Genomic DNA, 22364 nt, shown 5'->3' on the forward strand with positions numbered 1-22364 from the left:
CGCCTTTCTCTCTCGATGTATATATATCCTCAGTGGTGTTTCAGGGCCTTGCATGAAATCTGAAACCACCTATTTTGGATTACTCTTCTTTGAGTGATAGGATTGCATGCCTTTATTGTTTATGCCACTAAGAGTTCAGCAAAACCCATTGCTACCTGATAGAGTGAGGGTGGGGGCTTGATGATAAAGGTAACACATAACATTCTCCATTTCAGGGTGTGATGGAGTAGGGATAGGAAAACACTGAGTCTAAGATGAAAAAGGGTGCATATTGACTTGCCCTCATTGTTCTATCTTTAGAAGAGGCAGTATAAGGCTTTTGCCATCTATTGGACCTGTGCCATACTCAATGCAATATCAGAATCCACTACATTGGAAGCTTCTCAGTGTTTAGAATCTGACTTTCATAGCCAGGTAACACTGCGTCCTTACTCAACGTTCCTAAAGCTCCTTTCTGGGTTTTTCCACTAACTGCGTTTGCTGACATTAGACTCTTATCCTTAGCCTGTCCATTTGAGGAATAGGCTTTCTGTATGTAGGGGAAAAATAACTAATAATTCCTGACCAGCTGCTCAAACTAGGCAAATACAGTATTTCAAATCCTAACAATCCTGCAAGGTAGAAACTACAATTACCCCCATTTTACAGAGAAGGAAACTGAGGTTTTTAGATATAAAATCAGCCAAGTCTGTCTGAAACCTAAGCACTTGTTTCTAGTATGCTTAAAGTAAGCATAAATTCTGAGCACACCTGTCTTATTCATAATCTGGACACTGTAACTCCTTGCTGCATTTTCTCTATTCCTAGATTGTCCCTTTCTCTCCTCCTGCTGTTCATCAGCTTGCTCAATGCACAGCACTGATCATGCATATTCCTCCTTGGGCCCAATTTTGCTCTCACTTTCAGACCTCATCCTGAAGCTTTGGGCTATCAACATCCACAGGGTGACCTCAGAGTCTTTTACAAAAGAAGTAGACTTCACACACTTGAGTGAGCCTGACATTTTCTCTGGATAAAAAGCAATGCCTAATTTACATTTTATATATTCAGAGATTTTTTAAAATTTGGCTTCTATCTTACTCTATACAGACAGTTCTCAATTTATGCTAAATCGACACATGATTTTTCAACTCTACGATGGTGTGAAAGTGATACGATACTCTCACATGTTGCTGGGCTGTGGCTCCCAGTCAACCACATGATCACCAAAGTAAACAACTGATACTCTACAGTTTACTGTGTTGCCAGATGATTCTGCCCGATTGTAGACTAATGCAAGTGTTCTCAGCACTTTTAAGTTAGGCTGGACTAAGCTATCGTGTTTAGTAGTTTCAGTGTATTAAATGCATTTTTGACCCAATATTTTCAACTTATAATGAGTTTATTGGGATGTAACCCCATTTTGAGTCAAAGAGCATCTGTATAGAAGAATCAAACAAGATAATAAGACATACTGCTCTTGAAGAGAGATTAAATAATCAGTGTTTACCCACATTGGGAGTAAAGGCAATGGTAAACAAAGGGTTTGTGGGACAAATGATGTTCAGAACCATCAATGGGCACATTAGACACACACCCCAGGATTGCCAGAGCAATGATTGGTTTGAGGAGAATTCCACCAGAGAGAAGCCATGAGAAACAAATCAGAAAGTTCCATGTAATCTGAGAGGCTTCCTTCGGATGTCAAAGGATCTGGTAACTTCATTTCTTTGTTTTTCTGGAATATTTTCTGGAAACATAGGAAAAAAACTGTTGTTTTGATGATACTGATAACAACAGGAAGTGTAGAAATTCTAGGCAGACAGAGGCAGGTCCCTGGTGAAGCTCCGCCCTCCAGCCAAAAAACCTGAAACCATAGCCCAAAGTGAGAACTCATATCCCTGTTTTCCCACTTGAATGTTGCCTTTTCCTAAACCACCCATGGCCGCACCCCACCCCACCCTGTGCCTATAAACACCCTGGACTCAGCTGGCAGAAAGGAGAAGCAGCTGGACATTGGAGACTACAGCTGAACATTAGAGAGAAGCAGCTTGATTTCAGAGGAACAGCTTGATGGTGCAACTTCAGAGAAGAATCCAGCCAGAGACAGCCAGACTTTGGGGGGAAATTACCTACCTACCCCATCCCCTTATCAGTTCCCCTTCCCACTGAGAACCACTTTCACTGACAACAAAATCCGCATTTACCATTTTTCAATTTGCTCGTGTGACCTCATTTTTCCTGGCCACTGGACAACAGCTGGGGAGCCACGAGTATGGATACGAAAGGCTGTCACAGTGGCCCTTTACCCTTGCTGGCAGAGGACAGCTGTGGGTCCACTGAGCTGTTAACATTTAAGCTATCTGCTGACGGCAGAGCTAAAAGAGCCCTTTGGGGCTTCGGGGGTCACAGGCACCCTGCCTGGATCCTGGCATAGGCTTGCATGAAGTTCAGTCCTGCCAGCACCCAAAAACACTGGCTCCAGCTGCTGCACCCGCTCACCTGTATGCTCCCTCCCACAAGAGGAAGAACGTAGCAGGTCTGAGTGAGTTGAGTCTCATCCCACCAATGCTGAAATGGCTGGCCGGTTCCAGCCCTCGTGAACTGCATCTAGCTCCTGCCTTGTTCACTCACACACTCTCTCCCTTGAGGAGTTGACAGCAGTGGGCTGAGTAAAGGAGGCACCCCTGTCATGATCCCAAAAAGGGTCAGGGAAATATCCTGCTTCAACATCATCTGATTCACTCATACGAGAATATTTTTCACAATGACGATTCTATTCTATTTTCAAAGTATGACTCTCATAGGTTTTGTTAAATGTGGTGAGCACATATCCTTAGAGGACCGATGCCTTGGTAGACTTTATGCTTAGAAGTAGCACATAGCGATATGTTTAGGTGTAATGGATAATACCCAATGAAAACATATGCATTATCATTTATTGAGCATTTCTGTGTATGTCTCAATATTTTAAACATTTTGATGTGCTAATTCATGTAATCTTCAAACAACGCCATGAAGTAATACTAAATTTTTTTTGGACTTGTGAAGTCACTGAAACTTGTTCAAGGTCCACATGTAGATAGTGATAGAGCCCAAGTTCCAACCTGGTTCACCTGATTCCAGAGCCCACACAGTTAAACATGCTAATATACTGTCTTTCATTGGCATCAAAAATTATGACTTGAAACAGTCTATTTGCGCTTGAAGACATGTCAAGTTATCTACAGAGATGTATTTGCCAGGTTTTAGGGTTCAGACTCAAGCCAAAAGGAGGGATAGCCCAGAGTCTTTGTGCTTTAGGGAACTCAAGGAGGGAGGAATCTCATTTTATAATAAATATTTCCCCCTATTAAATTATAGGTGATTCATTTTTCTGTCAAATTCTTGATGGCTCTTCACTCTCAGGAAATCATAACTAAATATAACAACAACAAAAAAGCAGGGAGAGTGGTATTTTAATTATTCTCTAATTTGTTACAGCTAAATGCTATGCTTTCCTAAACTTCATCCTGAAGATCAAAACATACTCCTTCGTTTCAGAAGTTCAAACCAATAAAAAAGATTCTCTTGCGAGTGGAACTTTAGGAAATGGTAACTATGCTGCCTTATCATTCATAATATAAAAGTTTGGCAACACTGAACTAAGTTAAATGTACCCGTGATTTGAAGACAGAGCCTTTTAAATTTTTAGAGAGATGGAGACATGTATCAGCTATCTTGTGTTGTGTAACAAACCACCCACAATTTTGTGGCTCAACACAATAAAAAAATTATTTAGCTCATGGTTCTGTGAGTTGGCAATTTAGGTTGGCCTCAGCAGATTAGTTCTGCCAGTCTCTGCTGGTCTCACTCATGTGTCAGTTAGTACATTAGCTGGAGTTGTCTGGGACTGGCTGGGTTTATGATGACCTCAGCGTAGACGGCTGGAATGATTGTTATCACTCTCCATATAGTTTTTCATCTTTCAGTAGACTAGACTGAACTCATTCTCATAGTGGTCACAAAGTTGCAGAAAGTCAATCTCCAATGTGAAAGCATATTTCAAGCATGTGCTCTAGTCAAATTTGCTGTTGTTCCATTGGTCAAAGCAAGTCACATGACCAATCCTGTGTGTGGGGCATAGGGAGGCACGAACAAATTGGAAGTCAAAGCAATAATCTGTTACAAGATATAAATCCCAAGGTACAAATTTCTAAATATGGATATTTTTTAAAGATTGTAAAATAAAATTTTGATTATGCAAAACCAAATAATTTTAGATAATTATAAAGTATCAAATTTTATAAGAAAACCAATGTTTCTCTACAGGGAACCATCTGATAAGTTTGAATTTTAAAAGACAGATACAAATGATAGAATATCATTATCAAGAATAAACTAAACGGGAGACATCTGTGAGGATAAAAGTTTTAAAAATGAGGTTTGAAAAATGTATCAAGACAATAAACAGTGTTTATTATCAGACAATCTTTTTGTGGTGTTTTGTCATTCTTCATGTATGTTCTGAGCAAGGAAGAAGTGATAGGCCAAAGTTTGGAGCAGATAGTGTTATGTTAGCAGATGGTCGGTCAGGAAAAGCAGAACTATTCCCTTTCTGTCATGCTTCCATTTTCTCCATTAAAAAGAAAGAAATTTAAGCTGGAAAGGTTGGAATAAATGTGATTGAATAAAAAATGAACCCATATTTGCTGAAAAGTTGGTTTAATGCTCAGAGAACTAGATGGGATAGGGATAGCAATTGCAGATGTGACCGTATAATTTTTATTTGAAAACATATATGACAAAAATATGTGGAACAAGAATTTCCAAAAGATCAGTGGTGACCATTTATAAAGCTGATATTCAAAAGGTCATGTATTCTATAGTCATTTCAACTTCAGGAATTTTACACTACCAAGTTTGTTATCAACTCTTTCTTGATTTTAGGAGAGAGTCATTTGGTCATTAATTCTCATTCATTTATTTTAATAGCAGGGATGTAACAATGAATGTCTGTCTAGGGAAATTCCCATTTACTTAGGGAGATAGAAATGTAAATAAGCCACTATGCTACCCATGAAAGACTGCTGAAAGGCAGACATAGCATCTTGAAGGATGAAAATGATTTGGCAAGGTGGGAGGTTGCTGGGTCAGACGGTGAAGGAACTAGAACTAGAGTGTACACAGAGAAAGCAGCTTGTAAAGAGGTTACAAAAAGATCACTCAGATACATCAATGTGGCTAGATACTAGGGAGGGATGGGGGAACTGTAGGAGACAAACCAAAAGCATATTTTATTTAAAGGCAGCAGGGGCATTTAATAAAAAGCATTATTTGCTAGTTATACATTTATTCCACAGGAAAAGGGAAACTATACAACATGTTAGTTTCCAGTATAGGTCTATTTCTGAGTTTCTAATGTGTTATATTGATCCATGTGTTCATATCTAAACAGATGGTTAAACACATCCCCAGAAAAGAAAGTGAGCCTCACTGGAAGCCATCATAGTTCTTAGGACATGTTTATAATTCTTTCTGCTAAAGGTTCAGGTATAAAATTTGTAAATATGAGACAAATGGCCACTTGATTTTGGTAATAAATTTGACACGAACTCTCATACTATCTTAGTAGCCAAGATGAAGGCTAGGTCATCATGCAGTTGGGTAGATGGATTGTGACTGGACAATTTATTAGAATCAGCCTTTTTGGTATCCATACTTAATCATTTACCTTTAATTTTTTTAATCAATAACTTGGATAAAGACACACTATGATAAATGTTTAAGTCATGCAAACAATAAGATAGTACATTGGAAACTCAGGTTCAAAGGAACTGTGTTATGCTCTAAATAACAAGCTAAAATCCGAGATGAAATTCAAGATTTTGGGTAAAATTTTTGATATGTCAACTAAATGTAATATGAGGATTCTGTTTGGATCTTGATTTGACTAAACTGATTTTGAAAAGAAATTTCAGACAATACTGGAAAATTAAATATAGACTTGGCATTAGATAATATTAACAAAATATTATGAATTTTTAAAGTATGATAGCCTTTCGGTTACATTTAAAAATGGTTCTTTCTGGAAACAGGGACCAATGCCTATAATCCTAGCATTTTGGGAGGCCAATGTGGTTGGATTGCTTGAGCCCAGGCATGTGAGATCAGGCTGGGCAACAAAGTGAGATCTACTAGATATAAAAAATTTTTTAAAAATTAGCCGGGTATGGTGACTTGCACTTGTACTCCTAGCTACTGAGAAGGCTGAGGCGGAAGGATGCCCTGAGCTCAGAAGTTTGAGATTGCAGATGAGCCAGGATCCTACCACTGCACTTCAGCCTGGGTAACAGAGCAACACCTTGTCTCAAAAAATGAAATAGTTTTTATCTTCTAGCAATACATGAATATTTACAGGTAAATTATATGACTATGCTATTTGCTGTAAAATAGTACAGGAACAAACAAACAAACATGGGAGGTAGATGGACGAAATACATAAACCAAAAAAAAAAAGATAATGTTGAATCTGAGTGATGGGGATGGTAGGGGAAATTAAGTTCCTGTTCTGGGGGCTGAGTACTACCTACCCTTAGCTCTGTCCTCATGAATGGGATTAGTGTCCTTATAAAAGAATTTTAAGGGAGCCCTTTTGCCCTTCCCCTTTTGCCTTTCAGCAAGGAGACACTCACTGTGGATGGTATCCATCCAGAAAAGTGGCTAGGCTACTTGCTTTCCAAACTCCTCTAGAGGTACAACCAACCTTTTGTTTAGCCTGCCCTGTACAGGCCAGTGGTCTCCAGTTTTAATGATGTGTGTGTGCCCATGCAGGTGTTGAGGGAGACAGGAGGGTCAGACATCGATTAGAGCAGAGAAACAAACCAGCTTCTCAGGCAGACTGTCGATTACTTCAGCCATGCAGGACACCTCCTTGTACAGCATGAACTGCTGTCCTGTTGAGAAAATTATAAAACAAGCTCCTCCCTCTCAGTATTCTCGTCATGGGAATATTTCATGTGGGCAGTTGCCAGCCTTCTGGGACTACATCTTAGAAGTACTTAAGCTTAATCCAGGTAACCAACTGTCAAGGGGTATACCTATCTGGCTGAATGTCTCTTTATTTTATCATCCGTGATGTTTCTCAGGACTCTTTAGGTAAAAGGAGCTACATGCTCATATTAATGTTTTCAAATAATGAGGTATCTAATTTTATAAACAAGTGGCTCTGCTTCAGAAAAGTCAGCTACAGCTTATACCCTATAAAATAATCATAAAAGGACAAGAACAGTCACAGTATTAAATGAAGAGGCATAAATGTGGGGGAGGCAAGTATAAATGTGCTAAGGTAAGACAGAAAATATGTCGAGGGTAGGGAAACCTAAAGGCAGGGTGGAGAATTTTTCTGAAAATTATGACTGAGAAACAAGCTTGGTAATTAACACTCAGTCAACTTATCTAATTATTGTGACATATAGCCAGACTCAGAATTGTTTTTAAAAATCAAGTTGTACATTTTGTAAATTCTTCTACAAATCAATAGGTAAGATCACACAGCAGAAAGCCCATCCAGTCCAATGAAGGGGAAACTGGGGAATGGGGAGGTGAAGTGATCAAGTCACACAGTTAATTAGAGTAAAGACACAAATTAGGATCCAGATCTTTAAACTATTGATTACATTTTTCCCCAAACAGATTAATACAGACAAATAGGCACCTACTGAACCTCAAAGTTCTAGAAAGCCAGTAAGGCTTATCTCTTAGCTAATGGCATTTGGAGTTCCATTTCACTTAGTTTCAGCCTATGGAGGACCCTGGCAGGAGACTGCAATGTAGTTGAAAGAATAAACAAAGATCATTCCACTTTCTCTTTCTTTGCCTTGAGTTGTCTCCTCAGCAGAAGCTGATTGGTTTCAAGTCTGGTCAGACAGACCCCATGATGGTTACAGCTCCTACCAGGGGGCTGCAGCTTCTGCAAGGTGGTCAAGTCCAGTGGCACTGCCCCCTGCCTTTGTCTCACCTCCCCAGACAATGGAGGCATCTTCCTGCAGTTGGTATTCTGAGATGTCTTACCTTCTTCCTTTGTTTTTTCAGTTCTTCTAGCACTCTGATTATCAGATGTTCATAGGAAATTCTTTTCATTAAACTGCTCAGAATAGATTCTATTCTCTGGCTGAACCCTGCCACTCAAACCCTTGGCAACTCCCAAAATGTAAAGAAATTGATCTACCTCATGATCAATTTCATCAGAGTTATACACAAAAGAAACAAGATTTCAATTCCAAAATCTAAACACGGTTGTCTTGACTAAAGTCTCAAAGAGGATGCAAAGAGATGAGAACACATTGCCTAGCATGTAGCAAATTTTTTCTATAGTTTGTGACATTCACTTGCTCCCTCAAAACCTGTGTTGATTATGCTACTATTTTAAAGTGAATGAAAAAGGTTTCCAAATATAATGACAAAACAAACAAAAAATCTATTATTTTATTGAGAGTCATTGATGTTAAAGATTACATTTATATTTTTAACTGCAAAATAATTATAATTTGCAGTGAATAACCAAAAAAAACCCTCAATGAATCAATTTCAAATATTTGGTCTCAAAATAAGTAATGACACAATAAAATTATTTACTTTTTATTAATAAAGAAAAATGCTGTGATAAAACATAATAGTAAAGATGGTAGATTTAAATCCCAATATACCAGTAATTACAATAAGAGGCTAAATATTCTATATAATGATTTGTGTTGTTGGACTGTATAAATAAAAACTTACTATTTGCTGCTTTGAAAAGACATAATCATCAGAATAGAATAAATCTTGTAAAATGTGTAAGGGCTCTACACTAAAATCTAGAAAACTTTATTGAGATAATTACCTAAGACCTACATTAATATAGAGACACACCATATTCAATAATGAAAAATAATCTATATGATAGAGATGTCAGTGCCCCCTAATCTGGAGAGTGCTGCATATTCTAATACTGGCAAATAACTAGTGAAATCGCTCTCTGGTCACCTCTGATCTGGTGGCACAGAACTCTAGCTATGGAAGAACCTAAAGTCTTGAAATGCATGGTTTAGAAGTCTTGATAAAGTACCCTTTCTGGGGAAAAAGTAGGCAAGTGAGAACAGAAAAGTGTCTTAGAAAGGGTGGAAAAAAAAACCCCAACTGTCAGAATTTGAGACTTATAGAGCAAATGAGTACAACAGAATCTAAATGTACCTAAACCCTTCTACTCCCCACAAAATGCCACATATTAAAGAAAACACACCTCACTGTCCTGACAGAAGAGGGTGCTCATTTTTTTGGTTTGTTTTTGAGACGGAGTCTCGCTCTGTTGCCCAGTCTGAAGTGCAGTGGTGCTATCTTGGCTCACCACAACCTCCACCTCCTGGGTTCAAGGGATTCTTCTGCCTCAGCCTCTCATGTAGCTAGGACTATAGGCACATGCTACCACGCCCAGCTAATTTTTGTATTTTTAGTAGAGGCGGGGTTTTGCCACGTTGGCCAGGCTGATCTCGAACTCCTAACCTCAAGTTGTACACCTGCCTTAGCCTCCCAAAGTCCTGGGATTACAGACGTGAGCCACCGTGCCCAGCTGAGGGCACTCTTAAACTAAGAAACCTATGAGTCATCCAAACCCTTTGCTATTTTTTTTTATTTGATGATCCAGTTAAATCCAGACATTTAAAGACAAGATAAGCGACATCCATATAAAGCAATTATAACAAGAACAAAATAGGAACTGTTTTTACCTGATGACCATGATCTAAAAAAAGAAACAGCAGAATAAAACTGTAAAACAACACTGCAACATAATATGCCATGAATAACTATTTGCAAATATGAGAACACCTCCAATAAGAAACGTAGACTAGGATAAGCAGAAAATAGGAATGTGAAATCATCAAACTCAGAAAATAACTTGAATTTAGGCTGGGCACAGTGGCTCATGTCTAATAGGTCAGGAGTTTGAGACCTGCAGCCTGGCAAACATGGTGAAACCCCATTTCTCCTGGAAAAAAAAAAAAAAATTAGCTATGCACAGTGGTGCATGCCTGTAATCCCAGCTACTCGGGAGGCTGAGGCACAAGAATCACTTGGGCCCAGGAGGCAGAGGCTGCAGTGAGCCAAGATTGTGCCACTGCGCTCCAGCCTGGGTGACAGAGTGAGACTCTGTCTCAAAAATAAAAAAGAAGTATATATATCAGACTAAATTTCAAACTCCCCAAAGGGAAATGAGCTTGATTAAAAACAAGGAACTCTGAGGACATGAATGAAAACGGTTATGAGAAAGTGAAACAAAGGATCCAAGAGCCAGTACAAATATTCTTGAAATAAATATAATTGGAATCCATGAAGAAGAAAAAACAATGTGATATAACTAATATTTTAAAACATCATCCAAGAAAACACTCCAGAGGAAAAAAAATCTAGAACACATATTGAAAAGGCCCACCGTATGCTAAGAATTGTCAATTCCAAGCTATAACCTAGAAAATCATTAGATCATAAAAATAAAGAAGAAATACCACGGATCTTCCAGTAAAATAGCAAAGTCATTTGCAAAAGACAGAAAAAAATGGTGTGTATCACACTTCTCAATAGCAACATGCATAATTTTAAAAATTGGAACAACATTTTCTCAAGGCTCAAAGATAAAGTCAGCCAAGATTTTTTTTTAATCAGACAAACTTCTAGAATCAAAGTTACTGAAGAATAAATTTAAACATTTACGTACTGAAGGAATATTGTATTCATATGTTCTTGAAAAATTGGCTAGAGTATGACCAAGAGATGATTGGGAAAATGCTGTCAAAATTTTGAGTGTATATATACTCAATAGACCCCATATTTCCATGTTATCTTTCCATACTCATATATTGAAGACATATATCTAAGACAAAAAATGTGGTGGTAATGGGGGGAAAATAGCTTGTAAATGTTGTATGTTTTGATAGAGTTGAAACAATACAACTAAAAAGCAAAAGAAAGGACCATTCAGGACATAGGCACGGGCAAGGCTTCATGACTAAAACACCAAAGGCAATTGTAACAAAAGCTAAAGTTGACAAATGGGATCTAATCAAACTAAAGGGCTTCTGCACAGCAAAAGAAACTATCATCAGAGTGAACAGCAACCTACAAAATGGGAGAAAATTTTTTCAAGCTACCCATCTGACAAAGGTCTAATATCCAGAATCTACAAGGAACTTAAACAAATTTACAAGAAGAAAACAAACGACCCCATCAAAAAGTGGGTGAAGGATATGAACAGACACTTCTCGAAAAAAGACATTTATGCAGCCAACAAACATATGAAAAAAAGTTCATCACTGGTCATTAGAAAAATACAAATCAAAACCATAATGAGATACCAGTTAGAATGGTGATTATTAAAAAGTCAGGAAACAACAGATGCTGGCAAGGCTGCGGAGAAATAAGAATACTTATACACTGTTGGTGGGAATGTAAATGAGTTCAACCATCGTGGAAGACAGTGTGGTGATTCCTCAAGGATCTAGAACCAGAAATACCATTTGACCCAGTAATCCATGGGTATATACCATTGCTGGGTATATACCCAAAGGATTATGAATCATTCTACTATAAAGACACATGTACACATGTTTATTGCAGCACTATTTACAATAGCAAAGACTTGGAACCAACCCAAATGTCCATCAGTGATAGACTGGATGAAGAAAATGTGACACGTATGTGGCATAGAATACTATGCAGCCATAAAAAGGAAGGAGTTCATGTCCTTTGCAGGGACATGGATGAACCTGGAAACCATCATTCTCAGCAAACTAACACAGAAACAGAAAACCAAACACCACGTGTTCTCACTCATAAGTGAGCACTGAACAAGGAGAACACATGGACACAGGGAGGGGAATGTCACACACCAGGGCCTGTTGGAAGGTGGGAGGCAAGGGGAGGGAGAGCATTAGGACAAATACCTAATGCATGTGGTGCTTAAAATCTAAATGACGGGTTGGTAGGTGCAGCAAACCACCATGGCACATGTATACCTATGTAACAAATCTGCACGTTCTGCACATGTATCCCAGAAATTAAAGTAAAATTTTAAAAAAGAAACAGACCAACTTTCTATTAGAGCAAAAGTGTAGGAGAGTATATTGGCTGAAGCAGGTGAATGCTGGGACAAAGCAGAAATGAACATACTCACGTTTAGGTGACCCAGCCTATGGCAGAGTTTGGAAAATTCTCCCTTATTCCTTTCAAAGAAGAGCCCCCATTGCAGCGTTTCAGTGACCCAGTGATTTTGGATGTTCTTAGATACTGAAAATGTGTCTTCCTTCTCCAGCCCACTAAACCCCTGAACTTATCTTCAGGTACCAGAGAAAAAGTCTCCTCATGACTACTATGTTCAATCCAGGAATGGAAATCTAGTGCATTCAAAGAGCTGGACCAATACTTGGGCTGACTATGTGATGCACTTCTCAGATGCTCTTGAAGGATTTGTGCAACATATATTTTCAGGTGGACCTGCTTGGTAAACAACAACAAAAAAAATGTGAAAGAGTGAAAGAAAAAAGAAAGTAGAATAAGTGTTTGATTGTCATATAGGTAATAAATGGGACTCAAAGAATATCATTTAAAGATGACAAATCAAATAATAGAAGCCTAAGTAAGGAAAAGGGAAAATGAAAACATTATGAAAGACATTAACATACAGGCAAATACTGGAAAAAAAAAATACAAACTTTTTCCTAAATACCAAAAAAGAAAAATTTTAAAGCAAAGACAGGCTACCTCGGGTCAACATCTCACAAAAATGTGTACCAAAATGCACACAGCATTAAGTGGGCAAAATGTAAGTAAGGGTAACCTTAAAAACAACATTAATGGAGAAAATATAGATGTTTATTAAGTTTTAGACTCTAACCATTGAAAATACACTTTCTCAAGTACATATAGTAAAACTGATGTTAGTTTACAAGTAAACCACAATAAATTCCATAAAGCATCGCTTCTCGGCCTTTTGGCTAAGATCAAGTGTAATAAATTCCATAAAGCAGAAAAAATAAGAGCAGCGTTATCTGATAACATTTCAATAAAGCTAGAAATAACAATACAAAATTAAAGCAGAGATTTCAACCCAAAAAGGAAAAATCTCTGTAAACTCTTGCAATAATCAAAATTAAGAATTTCTGAATAAAATAATGATAATTAGAAACACTAGTTGAGCAGTGCTAGGTGATGATGATAAAAACGACAGTAATCATAACAAAAATAATAGTTGGTATTGAGTATGTTTTACTTCATATGAAACAGAAATATTTTCATGTTTAATTATATACATACCTGCACATAAACATCATTATATATAAATGTATAGGTGTGATCACATATCAGTGTGCTAGGACTGCCATAGCAAAGTACCACAGACAGGGTGGTTTAAACAACAGAAATGTCTTTCCTCACAGTTCTGGAGGCTGGGAGCCCAAGTTCAAGATGTTGGCAGGGTTGATTTCTTCCTTGGCTTGCAGATGGCTGTCTTCTCCCAGTGGTGTCTTCACATGGTCTTTCTTCTGTGTATATCTGTATATTAATTTTCTCTTTTCACAAAGACACTAGTCACATTGGATTAGGGCCCACACCAACAGTCCTATCTCCAAATACAATAACATTCTGAAGCCCTTGGGGGGTTAAGACTTCAACATTTGGATTTTGGGAGGACACCATTCAGCCCAGAACAGATTATAAGCACTTTTAATGTGGCCTTTTCTTTCTTTCTCCTTTCTTCTTAATTCCCTTATCTGTTTTTCATTACCACATAGTTCTCTCCTCCCTCAGGGTAATCCATGGCATGCATATTTCATGTTATCTTTCCATACTCATAGATCATAAACATACATGCACGTAAATCTGCAGGCACACATACATATTTATATTTATATATAGAAGGACTTTTTAAATGCACAAAAGCGACACGCATTATTCACCTCTTTCTGCATTTCATTTTTCATGTTCAACCATACCTCATAAAATATCTCCATGAAGAAGTCTAACTCATTCGTTCTGAGAACTGAACAATATTCAGTGTCCCGTGGTGTAGATGCGCCAATCCACTCATCTGTTTCTCTGATAGTTTTGTAGACACTAGAAATCATGCTGCATGAACATCCATGTACACACACCTCTGTGCACTGTGCACTGCTGCTTTTATTACCATGGGATAGATTTCAGAAGTGAGATTTCTAGTTTGAAGGACACACATATTTCTCTTCTTGTCTTGTCTTGTCTTTTTTTTTGAGATGGAGTCTTGCTCTGTCACCCAGGCTGGTGTGCAGTGGCATGATCTTGGCTCACTGTAACCTTCGCCTCCCGGGTTCAAGCGATTGTCCTGCCTCAGCCTCCCAAGTAACTGGGATTACAAGCGCACACTGCCATGCCCAGCTAATTTTTTGTGTTTTTAGTAGAGACGGGGTTTCACCATGTTGGGCAAGCTTGTTTTGAACTCCTGACCTCAAGTGATCTGCCCACCTTGGCTTCCCAAAGTGCTAGGATTACAGGTGTGAGCCACTGCCCCCGACCAGGACACACATATTTCTAGTTTCAGTAGATGCTGCCAGCTTGGCTTCCAAAGTGGCTGTAACACTCCACACTCCCATGAGGCTGGAATTTTATCCCTCTTTTACAGCTCAAGAAGCTGAAAAACAGAGAAGATAATGTGTTCATGCTTATTTAGCAGCAGAGGTGAGGTACAAACTACACCTGGCTTGCTTGCAAACAAGTGCTTTTACCACTCCAATACTCAGCCTCCCAAAATGACAGGCACCTGTCCTGCAGCAGCCAGGTGTGTGCATGTCATGGTGAAGAACTGGTTTCCCCCGACCCTTTTGTCCACTAGGCTGGCTGTACCCTCTCTGTGACCTGCTGAGCCACAGGTGCTGGGCTTGTACTGTTTACAACATAAAATCGGCCCCTCATAAAAGTATAATAATGTACAATTTGTAAGAATAAGGATCCTTCAAGAGCAAAAGTGGGTACGAGAGCTTGATGCCACTAAATGTTATCTGGGAGGTCATAAGAGATAGCTAGTACAGTGAAAAATTGGGGCCCCTTCTACCTCATTAAAGATATTATCCAAATAATGCATATGAAAATAGAAGAGGAATGAGAAGCAGGTGCTGTGGTCAGTTTTCTTATCTCTCTACTTTTTAGTTATCTTTTTTTTGTAAATAACAAACGTGCCATTCAACTAAGTCTTGCTTACTTAGCACATTTTTGAGAGAGGGAAAGAGATTGAAAGCAGCATTAATTTTGAGAATAAACAAGCTGATGCATCTTTCTGTAGCTGTTGATGGAGTTCGTTTTGAGAATACAATTACGCCTCTGGACATGTACACTGGAAAAGGTTAGCTATAATAATTCAAACAGCGTTGCTGTTACAACATCCTTTCCAAATACACTGGAGAGAAAACAAACAAGTTTCTGTTTTGACCACAGGGAGAAAATCAGCATGGCGTTTGAATGCTTTCACAGCTTCCAGGAGAGATGTTCCATCTATTTGTGAGTTATGGCAGGAGCAACATGAATAACAACGTTTTATTTTCTCCTTGGAAAAATATAATGGAGGGCAGGTCGACATGGGAATGGCAAAACCATAAAATTCAACAGGTCTAATTCACACTTGATCACAAGCACACGAGCAATGGGATGGGACTTTCTGGGTCTTTGGCAGAGAGGAAACTCATAGGAAAAATAAGAAGCAAGAAAAACCAGAGTGATATAGTTCTGCACGATGGGGCAATATTGTATAATTCTTCTAACCTTAAACCTTCTTTTAAACAGTTCTTTAAATAACTGAGCTTTTCTTTTTTTCCTTTAGTAGCTGTTAAAGTCACTTGAAATGAATGCTCTAGTTTAAACTAAAAAATATCCAGGAATTGACTGTTTAAAAAACAAATCTAACCCTATAATTTTAGTCTATATAGCCTTCTTCAATTAGTTTCATATTTTGTCCATTCTATGCCATGACTTGTAGCTTTCTACATGGCTAATGATGCTAATAATAAACTTTGTATAGTGTCTTCAACTTTTTCTAAAAGCAGGGTTTCATTTTTTATTTTTACTTTTCAGAGACAAGATCTCACTCTGTCACCCAGGCTGGAGTGCAGTGGCCTGATCTTACTCACTGCACTTCTAATTCCTGGGTTCAAGGGATCCTCCTGCCTTAGCCTACCAAGTAGTGAGGACTACAGCCATCTGCCACCACACCCTGCTAATCAGAGCAGTCTGTTTACAACTTCCCAGTGAGGCTGGAAATCGGGTATAAGTATCTTCAGTTTACAAGTGTGCAGATCAATTAAGTCACCTACTTAAAGTCACGTAACTGGGAATAGACTCAGAAAGAACCCAAACCTTCAGATGCCTAGTCCAGGCACTTTCCATTATATTACACTTCATACAAACAGCAACATAGATTAATAATTAGTGTTTATTACTTTTTGCCTGAAATAACCAAGCTCTGGGATGACTAGACACCAGTTAGTAGTGGCTAAATGAACTGCTGTTTGAGAAGGATTATAAAGCCATCAGAGCCGTGATGGATGGGATGAAAATATCTGTCACGTGTAAAGAGGGGATTATGCTAACATACAAGCCACGTATTTCCCGATCCTGAAAATTCCAGGATCCTTATTCTGCGTTTTGACCATCATTTTCATTTGCTGTCAACCCAATGTCATGGTCACTTCGTGGACCATTTTTCAGATTGAACCACGTCTAAACTCTCCTTTTTTTTCCTATCTCTGTCTACAATCTCTTCTTCCATCTTCCTCAGTTCTTGCTCTCACACCTTTGTTATTGAACCTAAACATTCCCCAAAATTCCTCCACCACTTTCTTTTTATTATTATTACTATTGTTGTTGTTGCTATTTCAGTAGTTTTGGGGAACAGGTGGTGTTTGGTTACATGTATAAGTTCTTTAGTGGTGATTTCTGAGATTTCGGTGCACCCATCACCCAAGCAGTGTACACTGCACTTAATGTGCAGTTTTTTATCCCTTGGTCCCTCCCACCCTTCCGCGCAAGTCCCCAGAGTCCACTATATCATTCTTACGCCTTTGTGTCTTCATAGTTTAGCTCCCACTTATAAATGTGAACATAAGATGTTTGGTTTGTTATTCCTAAGTTACGTCACTTAGAATAATGGTCTCCACTCCATCCAGGTTGCTGTGAATGCCATTATTTCATTCCTTTTTATGGCTGAGTAGTATTCCATGGTACATATATACCACATATTTTTAATCCACTTGTTGGTTGTTGGGCATTTACGTTGGTTTCACAGTTTTGCAATTGTGAATTGTGTTGCTATAAACATGCATGTGCAAGTGTCTTTTTCATATAATGGCTTTTCCTCTGGGTAGATACTCAGTAGTGGGATTGCTGGATCAAATGGTAGACCTGCTTTTAGTTCTTGAAGGAATCCCCATACTGTTTTCCGTAGTGGTTGTACTAGTTTACATTCCCACCAGCAGTGTCAAAGTACTCCCTTTTCACCACATCCATGCCAACATCTTTTGTTTTTGTTTTTGTTTTAAATTATGGCCATTCTTGCAGGAGTAAGGTGGTATCACATTGTGGTTTTGATTTTCCTTTCCCTGATAATTGGTGATTTTAAGCACTTTTTTCATATGTTTTCTGGCCATTTGTATATCTTCTTTTGAGAATTGTCTACTAATGGACTTACCCCACTTTTTGATGGCATTATTTGCTTTTTCTTTCTGATTTGTTTGAGTTCTTTGTAGATTCTGGATATTAATCCTTTGTCAGACACATAGTTTGTGAGTATTTTCTCCCAACTCTGTGGGTTGTCTGTTTACTCTGCTGATTATTTCTTTTACTAGGCAGAAGCTTTTTACTTTAATTAAGTCCCATCTATTTATCCTTGTTTTTGTTGCATTTGCTTTTTGGTTCTTGGTCATGACATCTTGGCCTAAGCTAATGTCTAGAAGAGTTTGTCTGATGTTATATTCTAGAATTTTTATGGTTTCAGGTGTTAGATGTAAGTCTTTAATCCATACTGATTTGATTTTTGTATAAGGTGGGAGATGAGGATTCAGTTTCATTTTTTCCTACATGTGGCTTGCTAATTATCACCACCATTTGTCGAATAGGGTGTCCTTCCCTCACTTTATGTTTTTGTTTGCTTCATTGAAGATCAGTTGGCTGTAAGTGTTTGGCTTTATTTCTGGGTTTTCTATTCTGTTCCATTGGTCTGCATGCCTATTTTTATACCAGTACCATGCTGTTTTGGTAACTATATCCTTATACTATAGCTTAAAGTCAATGTGATGCCTCCAGATTTGTTCTTTTTACTTAGTCTTGCTTTGACTATATGGGTTATTATTATTTTTTTTTTGGTTCCATATGAATTTTAGAATTGGTTTTTCTAGTGCTGTGAAGAATGAAGAATAATAATGATATTTTGATTGGAATTTCATTGGATTTATAGATTGCTTTTGGCAGTATGCTCATTTTTACAATATTCGTTCTACCCATCCATGAGCATGGGATGTGTTTCCATTTTGTTTGTGTTGTCTATGACATCTTTCAGCAGTGTTTTGTATTTTTCCTTAGAGATCTACAGGGAAAACCCTTTCAATTTCACCTTTTTGGTTAGGTATATTCCTAAGGTTTATTCGTTTTTGTTTTTGATTTTTCAGCTGTTGTAAAAGGGGGTGAGTTCTTGATTTGATTTTTGGCTTGGTCACTGTTGATGTTTAGCAATGCTACTGATTAGTGCACATTGATTTTAGATCCCGAAACTTTACGGAATTCATTTATCAAATTTAGGAGCTTTTTGGATGAGTCTTTAGAGTTTTCTAGATATACAATCATATTTTCAGTGAATAGCAACAGTTTGACTTCCTCTATACCGATTTGTACCCTCTTTATTTCTTTCTCTTGTCTGATGGCTCTGACTAGAACATCCTGTACTGGGTTAAAGAGAAGTGGTGAAAGTGAGTATCTTTGTCTTGTTCCTGTTATCAGGGGAAATGCTTTCAACTTTTTCCTGCTCAGTAAAATGTTGGCTGTGGGTTTATAATAGATGGTTTTTATTCCCTTAAAATATGTCCTTTCTATTCCCATTTTGCTGAGGGTTTTAATCATAAAGGGATGCTGTATTCCATCACATGTTTTTTTTCCGCATCTATTGAGATGATCATAAGATTTTAGGGAGGATTCCCTCTTTCTCTATCTTTTGGAATAGTTTCAATAGTATTAGTATCAATTCTTTCTTGAATATCTAATAGAATTCAGCTGTGAATCCATCTGGTCCTGGAATTTTTTTGTTGACAATATTTTTTTATTACTGTTTCAATCTCACTGCATGTTTTTGGTCTGTTCAGCTCTTAAGATTATTCTATTCATTTTGACTTAGGTAACTGATGACTATGTGCCTAGATGATGATCTTTTTTGCCATGAATTTTCTGGACTTTCTTTGAATGTCTTGTATTTGGATGTCTAGATCTCTAGCAAGACCAGGGATTTTTTTCTCAATTATTCCTTCAAATAAGTTTTCCAAGCTTTTAGATTTCTCCTCTTTCTGAGGAACACCAATTATTCTTATGTTTGGTCATTTAACATAATGCCACATTTCTTGGATTTCATTTTAAATTCTTTTTTTCTTTGTCTTGGTCAAATTGGGTTAATTCAAAAGCCTCATTTTCAAACTCTGAAGTTCTTTCTTCTACTGGTTTGATTCTATTTTTGAAACTTTCCAGTGTATTTTGCGTTTCTTTAAGTGTATCTTTCATTTTCAGAAGTTGTGACTGTCTTGTCTTTGATAGCTATTTCACTGGAGACTTTTTTATCTATATCCTGTATAGTTTTTTACATTCCTTTAAGTTGACTTCACCTTTTTCTGGTGCCTCCTTGAGTAGCTTAATAATCAATCTTCTAAATTCTTTTTCTGGCAATTTGCAGATTTCTTCTTGGTTTGGATCCCTTGTTGAAGAGCTAGTGTGATCTTTTGGGGGTATTATAGAACCTGGTTTTGTTATATTACCAGAATTACTTTTCTGGTTTCTTCTCGTTTGGGTAGACTGTTTCATTGGAAAGATCTAGAATTCAAGGGCTGTTGTTTAGATACTTTTGTGCCATGGGGTGACCTTTTGATGTGGCACTCTACCCCTTCCCCTAGTGATGGGACTTCCTGAGAACCAAACTCTAGTGACTGTTGTTGTCCTTCTGGGTCTAGCCACCCAGCAGGGCTACCAGGCTCTGGGCTGATGCTGGGGAATGTCTGCAAAGAGTCCTGTGATGTGATCTGTCTTCAGGTCTTCCAGCTGTGGATACCAGCACCTGCTCTGGTGGAGGTGGTAGAATAGTGAAGTAGACTCTGAGGATCCTTGGTTGTAGTTTTGTTTAGTGTGCTGGTTTTCTCAAATGTTGGTTATACTAGCAATGAAGCTGTCATGTGAACAGAACTCAGGACCTCTGGTTAGCCAGGATGTTACAGGCAGTGGAATTAGCTGTTGTTTTCTCCTTCTTTGGAGCAGGGTTGTTCTGTTATGAGTTGCTCTAATGGCTTGAGTTGGTTGATCTCCAGCTAAGAAATGGTGCTTTCAATAGAGCACCAGCTGCAGTAGTGGATGTGGGATATAATCTTGCCCTGTGTTGGCCAGAGGAAGTACTTGGGTTAGTAAGGTAGTGGGTGGGGTCATAGATGTCCCAAAAGTTGATGTCTTTTGTCTTTGGCTACCAGGGTAGGTAGAGAAAAACCATCATGTCGGGGGAGGGTTAGGTAGGTCTGAGCTCAGACTCCCCTTGAGCAGGGCTTGCTACTGTCACTGTGGCAGTTGGGGGTATGGTTCTCAGGCCATTGGGGTTATATTCCCAGGAGGATTCTTGCTGCCTCTGTTGCATCATACAGATTACCAGGGAAGTGGGGGGAAATCGGCAGTGACAGGCCTCACCCAACTCCCACACTGCCAGCAAGGCCAGTCTTATTCCCCCCATGCCCCCACAACAGCATTTAGTTTATATCCAGGCAGGCAGTGAGCAGGGCTGAAATCTTGCCCCCTGCTACAAGCTTCCCCCCAATAAAGTAAGCAGAGCTCTTGGACCTTACCCTTCCCTGCCTGCTCTCACCTTTGGCTGTAGCTTCTGTGCTTGTATCTGCACTTCCCATTCACTCCCCCGGATGATGTTTAGGAAAATTTGTGTTCAGTCAATATTAATACATAACTCAGCTAGGAGCTTCCTTCACCCTGTTGTCCCTCCCCAGTTCCACTGGCTGCCTTCCCTTCCCCAAGGCCCTCTGTAAGAAAAGTCCAGGAATGGCTTTCCTGGATTCAAGCTGGGGACTAGGAGTGCTGACAGGGCTCTTCCCACACGTTCCTCTACTTTTACATTTTGCTTAGCTCCATAAATCCATTTCAATTCTAGTTAAGGTTAAATCTTTCCCCCATGATCTGGGTTTTCAGGTTCCCCAGTGAGGATGTATATTTGGAGGCAGATATTTTCCCCTTCTCACACTTTGAGAGCTCAGTTTTTCAGCTGTCTTGAAGCCCCTGCAGTAGCAAGCCACTTCTTTCAAAGGGTCTGTGAATCATTTCGGTTTTCCTAGTATGTTCCTACAGTGGTTCTTGTAGCAAAAGTTCACAATGTAAGTCTGCACATGCTGTTCTGTCCATCCAAGTGGGAGCTGCATGTTAGTCCTGCTCATATCAGCTGTTTTCCTCATTCTGTCTCTGTTCCTCCACCACTTTCTTACCAGTCTGCTTGACCCCATAATCCAGTTCTTCTAAAATGCTAAACGTTTTGCTCCTTTGTCTTTTTACTGTACTATACTTGAACATTTTCTATAGTCAATGAATCCAACCAGTCTATTTTTATACCTGAGCTCTGTTGGAGTAAATGTTTCCAAATATAGATCTTAGTGCCACTAAAAACTTTTTTTTTTTTTTGAGACAGGGACTTGCCCTGTTGTTCAGGCTAGAGTGCAGTGGTGTAATCACGGCTCATTGGTGCCTCAACCTCCTGGGCTCAAATGATCCTCTTACCTCAGCCTCCAAAGTAGCTAGGGCTATAGGCATGCCCCACCAACTCCTGGTTTTTTTTTTTTTTTTGGACAGATGAAGTATTTCTGTGTTACCCAGGCTAGTCTAGAACTTCTGGGCTTAAGCAATTCTCTTGCCTCAGCCTCCCAAAATGCTGGGATTATAGGTGTGAGCCACCATGCCCCCAAAAATATACTTTTCAAATTTTTATTTATTTTTTATGTTTTTATTTTTGAGTCTCACTCTGTCACCCAGGCTGGTGTACAATGGCATGATCTCAGCTCACTGCAACCTCCACCTGCTGGGTTCAAGCAATTCTTGTGCCTCAGACTCCCAAGTAGCTGGGA

Source organism: Colobus angolensis, unplaced genomic scaffold, assembly GCF_000951035.1.
Source record: "Colobus angolensis palliatus isolate OR3802 unplaced genomic scaffold, Cang.pa_1.0 Scaffold56, whole genome shotgun sequence".
NCBI classification, from domain to species: domain Eukaryota; kingdom Metazoa; phylum Chordata; class Mammalia; order Primates; family Cercopithecidae; genus Colobus; species Colobus angolensis.